General features: G+C 32.0%; 1 non-coding gene across 1 annotated transcript; it reads right to left on the minus strand.

The window, feature by feature from the left end:
- Positions 1-5,479: 5,479 nt before the first annotated feature.
- LOC123224594 lies at positions 5,480-5,586 on the minus strand. Its single transcript, XR_006504003.1, has one exon. It is a non-coding gene; the product is annotated as a small nucleolar RNA R71 (small nucleolar RNA).
- Between the last annotated feature and the right edge of the window lie 3,886 nt (positions 5,587-9,472).

Here is a 9,472-nt window from a genome sequence, read left to right on the forward strand (position 1 = left end):
AGGTTGATTCAATCCTATTAGACAAGCCTAGTCCATTTGCAATTCAATCACTGCTTGAATACCTCAAGATTATCAATAAATAATCCAATACCTCCAAAGTTTGAATTAACCCCTATATACGTGTGACTTAAAGCTCTCTATCGAATCGATCATATCTGGATTTAGATTGAATCTAGATATCAACCAAGATTAGCCTTTAGTAAGGTATTATGGTTACCTAGTTGATAGAGTGTCAACAAACAACTCTAGGCTTAGTCAACTACTCAATTACGTATAAAACAATCCATCTGTCAATCATTATCTCTCAAGGCTAAGACACAGATGTCTGCCTATCTTAGTTACTCGATATGAATTGATATATGTCATTGATAGAATGAATTGGTTTAGGCTTTGCCCCAATCCTATTATACCTATAGATTCAAATGGTTATCGATGTCTTTCAGTATTCTTATGTGAGATATCACCTCTCATGATTGATGAGTGACAAATCTCTAGTTGATCCACCATAGTCTCCATACATATCTTAACATAGTCAATCACCACTTTTATGGTTACCCCAATTACAATGATACATTAGATGGTGTCAAACTATATCAATTCTTGAACAAGATGGTCTGATGATCTCAAGTATAAGGATCACATGCACCCATGAGTTTAAAGATTAATTCCAAAGACATTAAAGTAACCATCCATGTGAAAATCCTCTTATTAGGTTAGTCCGATGAACATGTCTGTAATATGTACTCATGTGTTACACTATGTTCTTAGTTAACAACTTCGCACGGAGAACTGTTGCCACCTTTCAATAGAGGTCATTTAATATTATGATAATCCCATTACTATCACTTGTGCCCTTGATCATAGTAACATCGAGATTATGGATGTTTCTAGAATGGCCATCTAATATGTGCATAGGTTCCTACGATCAGTTATTTGATCCCCTCGTCATGATTCTACCATTATAAGGGCATATTATTTGTATGAACATATTATGTAAAACATTAACATCCATGAATAATAGGATTCCTTTATTAATAAATAAATAAATTACATCATTACAAATATAAAAATCGATTGGCTCTAGGATATTACCCTAACAATCTCCCACTTGTACTATAACCAATCACTTATAAGTTTAATGTCATATATAACTACATGCCTATCATGCTTTTATTGTGACATATGTTTGGTTAGTGAGTTTGCCAAATTGTCATCTATATTAACCCTTGCAATCTGTATGTCTCTATGTTAAATGATTTCTTGAATTAGGTGATTTTGTCTGAGTATATACTTTGACCTTTTAACACCTATAGGTATGTCCAAGGGTATTTTAGTCTTTTGGTCTTGTTTGTATTTAATTATGCTTAAGTGTTCAAATATGTTGAAATTGTGATACACGATCGTGTAGGGTTACCACACACTCGGGTATATTGTGGCTAGGAGGTAGAATAACTATGTTTGGAATGGATGCATGACCATGTATAAACAGTGCACGCATGTGCATAGTCAATATGTTTGAATTTTTGGATAAGGTGTAGTTTCGTGATGATTTTAGAAATTGTCATTATTGTGTAACGACGTATATAGTCGTGTATGAATAGTACACATCTATGGACTGCTAATTACAATGAAAATAAAACAAATCCACATGCGTTTTGGCTCACATTCACACATTATTTTCAGAAAATTAAGGGTCGCGAAAGTTCACCAAAGGGAGACTTGGCCAAAGGGAAGTCATTGGAGGTTCATTAAAGACGTTTTTGCCACACAAAAAATAGCTTACAATCTATGAAGGTGAGGTAAGTAGGATCTTGTTTACAATTTTGAAAGATTATTCTAGATTGATTTTCATGTGAACTACTGTTATAACTTGTTTATGTTAATGAAATTGTATGTATGTAAGATAGAATCCGAAAACATGATTATATATTGTGGATACATGTAATAGTAGATGTTTTGGGTTGAATATATGTATAAATTGTTTGAATCGTATTATGTATTTTTAGCATAAATTGATTGTTCTAGGAGACAAAACTTCAATTGCATGTGATAGTAATAATTTTATGAGTGAAATTAGTTGATGATTGGCATAAGGCTATAAATCGGTAGTTTGATTTGCATATAACATCTAAATGGTAGAAATTTGATGAAACTTTTGTAACTGAGAAGACTATGGCAAACCATTAGTAATGAGGACTGATGTGATATATATATGTATTGATTAGTATAAATTATGTGGTTTTAGAAATGGTTTGGATGTCTATAATGCAACTAGACACAAGAGCCAAATTTTGGAAAATTTATGACACACGTGTGTGTGTCACTTGACACAATTGTGTAGAACTAAGGGAAAATTCTCCTTGTGTGTGACATATGTATGGGCGTGTGTTAGGAGAGAGAACACCTCATGTGTAGGGAACATACTCTCATGTATTTTTGAGTAAATTAGATTTTAGGGATTTAAAATATGGGAGTGTTGCATATGACTATTGAAATGACTATTTTGCCTCTAGAGGGCGATAATTAGGAAAAAAATAAGAGGAAAGGCTCTAACAAAGGCTATTGATAATGGAAATCATTATGAGGTTGCCTATTATGTAAATGACAACACGACCAATCAGAGTGGTTCCAAGTCAAAAATACTAATGATGCACCATTAGATTTTTACCACCATATTGTGTGCGATACGTATTCCATTAGGCTTAGCATAGTGTGGATCAGTCATCAAGTTAAATGTAGTGATTTGTTACCCAATTGTATGCAATTTGACACATCACCAAGTTGAGTGCAATGTGATGCAGCCATTGAGCTAAGTGCGATATGGCGGTGGAATAATAGCATTAGTCTGTGTGACTCCAACTTTAAGCTCAGTCGACATGTGTATAAGGTACACTGTATATGTTACATTAGGGATGTCACGTGCTTCACTAGACATTAGAGATGTCATTTTACATCATTGGACATGAGTTATCAGGAATGACACTAATGTTGGAATAGGTATCGAGTGCCAAATGAATCGAATGAAAAACTAAGATGTTAGGGAAAAATTCGAATTGCCATAACATTGATAAATATAGGACATTTGGGAAACAATTTACAATGTTACGTTATATGTTTGCCTACTTACTAAGTGTATTTCTTTTACCATGTTCCCTTGTGATTTTGTAAGTAAATTCATGGAGCAGCAGAACGGTGGTGGAGGTAGCGGTTTAGTCAAAGACATTGTATGATGGCAAAAACATTTTAGTCATTCTTATAATTTGATATTTATAAATGTATTAGGATCTATTTATGGACTTTCGATTGATGAATTTATATTTTTGAAACTTATCTATTTTTATTTATCAATTAATAAATGCACATTTAGGTTTGTGATTATTTATATTGGGAGTTATGCATTTGTTTATTCATTCACTTGTTCTCTGTTGTAAATGTTTCGAAAATTTTTTCTAAAATTGACATTTCACATTGGATACATATTCCAGATAGAGGTATCTAGCCAGGGAGGAATGTTACAAACCTTATGTGAGATCTTGGTTCCTTTGCGTAAATAGTGATTCCGTGATTATCATGTTACACTTAGAATATATGCCCGTAAATCATGTCTAAAAGTATTAAATTCTGTATTTTAGTGAAAACTTGTATTAGGATTTTTATTCATTAAAATTAATATTCATAGATATTTTATTATTTGTTTTAATTTTGGTTTATAGGATAAAATATGAAAAACAAGGAAAGAATTCACAGAAATAAGGAAAAATCAGAATAATCTTTTGATCACATAAGGAAAAGTCAATTTGCAAGCAGGAAACATGAAATAAATCCGAGGATGTCAATGTTAGGAAAGAATCTAGAAAGAAGTTGATTTAGTGCACAAACTATATAAAGCCACTGAAGAAGTTAACGAAAAGGAGTTTTTTCAACAACATAATTCACATAGAGCTTTAGCGATATTGTAATTCACTACCTACATTCCATAAGCCATTAGGAATACAAGCATAGACACACATTAGTAGATGAAAGTGATAGCTAAAGACTTGAAGCACACATACATATCACACATACAATATTTTAAATTTCTTTTTTTGAGTACAATGTTCACTTATATTTGTTATTGTGTCTCTATTCTTAGTATGAATGGCTAAACCTTTTTTATTCTAGAACTAAGGTGAATATGACAGTCTCAATAATTCGATAGTACATTATTTATATTTTATAATATCATGATATTTTGATGTAATAAATGGTTATTCATTGCTTGTTGTAAGATAAAGGCCCATCTTTACACATCTCAATAGGATTGTATAAACTATTGAAAGGTAGATACGAAGTTAGTGCATACATTCATTAAACCTGGAAGCTTGATACTAGAGATAGGTTAAATCCTTATGGAGTAATTAGAGTCACAGAGCATAAAGGGTGAGTATTATCTGAGTAGCCACGAAAACAAGAGCTCGTTTGATATTTATATGCGTAGTCAACCTCGTAAAGGGAACTAGGGTAACTTATGATATCTAACCATCAATGCATTATGATTACTTTAGCATTTCTATGTAATCTATAACTTTATACGGATTGTCTGTAAAACTTGAAGTCTTAGAATCCTTTCATTATATGAATTTTAGTAGTAGTGTTATAGTCATATTCCGCTAATTGCTTTTGTTAGTTGTATTATTAATAGTTTAAAAGTAGTAGTAGACGCATTCTGACATTACAACTTTCCATATATACGATCTCTTTAACTAATACATGCTTCAAAACAAATTAGTAGTCAGTTTGCTAATCTCTAAGGGATCAATATCTATTATACTACTTGTTGACTCGTGCACTTGCGAGCGAGATGCAACACGTTTTTGGGGTCGTTGCCAAAGATTGATGTTAAAATTGATACTAATATAATTTGTAATCTTGTTAGACTAAGTAATTTTTCTATTCTTTTACTTGCATATTATTACCTTTACTTAGCACATGACCAGATCGAGGGTAACAAAAAGACTGGATTTTAACCCTGTGATCAAGCGAATGATTCATAATTTGAGAAAAACCAAGCAAGAACATCAGATCAAGATGGAAGAGTCAAAATTTAACCTAATCTGAATGTAATTGAGATACCACCTCAATCATGCGCATTTCAAGATTATGCAATTTTATCAACTAGAGACATCACTACAAGTGTTGTTCGATTAGTAGTTAATACCAATAGCTTTGAGATTAAACCATCCATCATACACATGATTGAATAAAATTAATTCAGAGAATCAGCATATGAAGATCCACATGCACATTTAGCCAAATTCATACAGATATAAGATACCTTTAGATTGAATGGAATACCAAACAAAACAGTGAAGTTGAGACTATTTCATTTCTTGCCCCAAGATAGAGTAACCATTTGGCTTGATTCAAGGCTTTCAATATCTTTCACTACCTAGCATTGTAAGCATTATTGACTAAATTTTTTCTAACCAGAAAGACAACAAAGATTAGAAAAAACATCGCAACGTTTACCACGAGAGACGATGAAACTTTATATGAAGCCTAAGAGAGATACAAAGACTTGAAAAGACATTACCCGCATCATAGCCTTCTAGATTGGATATTAGAATAGACTATAATACCCATTAGTAAACCTAAGGGGTATTAATGCCTTTTCCTAAAGTTTCAATTCTAAATAGGGTCAGAATTGAAGATATTATTTTTATTGGGTCAAAATCATATATGAAATTTTGTTTAGGCCTAAGGGATAGCTCATATAAATAATCCTAAAAGATAGATTTTAAGTAGTTAAAATGTATGAGATTTTATTAGTTAGAAGTCCTAAGTACCTTAGGGTTAGTGACCTATATAACATCACAGTTAAGTGTAATTCAATCCTTTTATTAACCAATATCTTTCGAGGCTAAGAAATAGAAGTGTGTTTATCTCAGTGGTTCTTTGGTATGAAATGATACATATTAATGACCAACACGGATTAGGCTACAAACTTATCCCACTATGGCTACAGATTCCAGTAGTAATAGATGTCATTCAGTATTCTTATATGAAATATCTTCTTCTATGCTGAAGAGTGATAAATCCTTTATTGATCAACCATAGCCTTTATGCATCTCATGATATTGGTACCTACTACCTTTATGGATACCCTAGTTACAATGGCACGTTGGATAACGTCAAACTATACTAATTCTTACATGAGACAATCTAGCAACATCAAGTCAAAAGATCACATGCACCGTAGTGTTCACATGATTTATTCCATATATGCTAGAGCAACCATCCATATGGATATCCTTTGGTTAGGTCAATTTGATGAACGCTTCTACAACGTGCATCTATATGTTGTACCAAGCTATTTAAAAATAGCTTTGACATGTGAGAATTGTCATCACCTTTTGGTAGGGTCACTCAAAACTATGATAATCCCATCATCATCTCAAAAGCCCTTGTTTATTGTAATGTCAAGATTACAAACATTTCTAGAATGACCACTTAATGTGTACATAGTGTTCTCACGATTAGTCGTCCGATCCCCTTGTTACAATTCTACTATTCTGAGGGCATTTTATTCATACAATCATATAATTAAGCACAATGACTTGAATATTAGTAAATCCTTTTATTAATGATTAATATAAAATTACATCCAAATGTCAAATGTGATTAGCTCTAGGGCACCTATTGTAGGATCGAATGGCCTAAGAGGGGGAGTGAATTAGGCAATTTAAAACAATCTTTACCTAATTAGAGAATTAGAACAATTTATTCAAATCAATTAATATTGCCTATTCTTAATCCAATTTGTGAGAATAACTAAAAATATTTCAAATAACCAACACAATCAAAATAACATAACATAAAGTATGAGTTTAAGGGAAGAGAAAATCAAACACGCGATGTATAGTGGTTCGGCTCAACCCGGCCTACGTCCACTCCTCCAAGCTTTCTCCCTTGGAGTATTCCACTAATTCTTGGTTGACTAAACCTCAACCAAGCTTTTCTTCACAACCAAAATAGCTTCCAAGGTGCTATTAACCTTTACAAATGTTAAAGCTCAATTTCTCTCACTAGAAATTTGCTAATCTCTCCAAGAGTGAACCTCACTCTTTTATAGCACGAATTTTAGTATGAAATTGAAATATAACCTCTCTCAACAGTGTATATGAAAGTTAAAGCTCAGTACAACCCAATGCAAATGAAATTACAAAGTGTATGAGCAAGGGTTTTGATTAGAGAGAAGAGTTTGCAAGTCAATAGCTCAAAACAAATTTGCTCTCAAATATATGAAAATTTTTGGTGGCAAAAGTTCTTTTCGAACGAAATTGATTGGGTTTATATAGGGGAAAATGAGGAAAGTTACCGTTGTGCACAAAGATAGCCGTTTTAATTTTCCAGAAAACGCACAATTCGGTCGATCGGATGGAATTCGGTCAACTGGATGTGACGTGTCACTTCCGTGGAGCTTACGTGGCACTAGCCGTTAGAAAAATTCAAACCAAAATTCGGTCGACCGAATTTAATTCGGTTGACCTAATTTTTGAAGCCAAAATACATGGCTTCTGGATAATTCGGAAGCTGATTCGGTCGGTGAAATTCGGTCGACCGAATTTTATTACATTTTACCCCCTAAATTTTCAAAAATCATAATTTGACCCCTAAAACTTTGAAAAGTGACAATTTAACCCATTTTTGAAAATTCTTTCAAAACCAACTTTAAGATATGAAAATGTAGTTCACAAAACTTCATCATTTTAAAAGAATTAATAAACTTTGGTGAAAGAATTGGCTTAAACCAATAAGTTTGAAAAACAACATTTTAACCCAAAATGTGAAAGATATGAAAATGAGTTTTCAAGTGAGCTATCCCATGCAAATAAATATTCTAATCAAAACGAATGCTCTAAATTACAAATATATCTACCTAACACTTGAGTTTTTCTTCAAATCTTCAATAATTCTTCAATTGACTCTTCTCTTTCATTTCCATCTTGAAACTCCTTCAAGTGCATTAGATAAATCCTTGCAATCTAAGCTCACACTCAATTAAAACCATTAGTCAATATGTTTAGGGACATATTAGTTTGTTATCATCAAAATAAGAGCATAATGACTCATTGAGTCAACAATCTCCCCCTTTTTGATGATGACAAACACATATGCACTTCAAGGAATTTTATAAAATATATCAATGAATATGTTTCCTTGAAGTTAAGAAACACTTGATTTTTAAAAATTTTTGCAAGAATTTGCCTTGAAAAATCAAGTTTCCTCCCCCTGAATATATGCAACTAATAATATGTTCAACATCAATATCCTTATCAAAATATCCACAACATATATCTTCATTAAAATATCCACATCATCAATGAAATGAAAATAGCAATCACCAATCAAACTTTTCTCCCCCTTTGTCATTATCAAAAAGAATAAGGCAATGGATAAAATGAGATAATCAAGGAGACAAAAGAATGTGAAAGCAAATGACCACCAAAATGGGCCAAAAATAATCATCAAGACATAGTGCATGAATATAATGTCTAAATAAGTATGAACATCAAAATAAGAGCATTAACAATTTAAACAAGATAAAACATCAAAACATGTGGAAAAACATGTATAACTTCCCCCCCTTCGTCATTATAAAAAGGAAAATAAGCAAGATATATATCCACAAGGCAAAGAAAGACTAAAATACCTTAACACATACATAGAAGATATGATTATCAAGGTTAAATCAATAAAAAAAAAATCCAAACAATCATAATCATCCAAGTAAGAGTACTAATGCTTAGACAATGTAAAGTGTAAGTTCATGTATATCACATAAACTAACAAGTGCTTAACTATGCACAAACTAATCACATAAGTATCAACTTAAATAAAATGAAGCACAAGAGTAAGTTTTCAAATGGAAAATAGAGAAGAAGTATAAATGTCATATTGAGTGCAATAAAATGAGATAAAATGCACCATGGCTTCAAATGTATGTACAAGGGCAAAAATGTAAATGAAGATTCACACATTTGAAATTTGAATACACACCTAAGGTAAAAATGGTGAGAGAAATCCAATGGTATAATTGAAATCCAAAAAGAATAACCAAAAAAAAAGTATTTTAAGACAAAAACCGAATTTTGGATGAATTGGAGCAAAATTCAAATTTTTAGGGTCTAAAATCTTTAGAGATTTTATTAAAAATTTAGGTGAACTATGATGTTTTTGAAAGATAATTTTGTTTAGAAAGTGTAGAAAAAATGTTGGGAACCAATTTGAAGAAAACAAATTGAAGAAACACGATGAAAAAAGGTGGAGAAACATTTTGCCCTTATACATTGCAGAATCACTGTAGCAAACGGTCGACCGAATTTTCCAATTCGTCAGCCGAATTTTGCAAAATTCTGGTGTATATTTTATGCACTTTGTTGTCCCATATTGAGTATAAACAACCCAAAATGATCCAACTATGCAATTTTGA

The sequence above is a fragment of the Mangifera indica genome, chromosome 8 (assembly GCF_011075055.1).
Source record: "Mangifera indica cultivar Alphonso chromosome 8, CATAS_Mindica_2.1, whole genome shotgun sequence".
Lineage (NCBI taxonomy): Eukaryota > Viridiplantae > Streptophyta > Magnoliopsida > Sapindales > Anacardiaceae > Mangifera > Mangifera indica.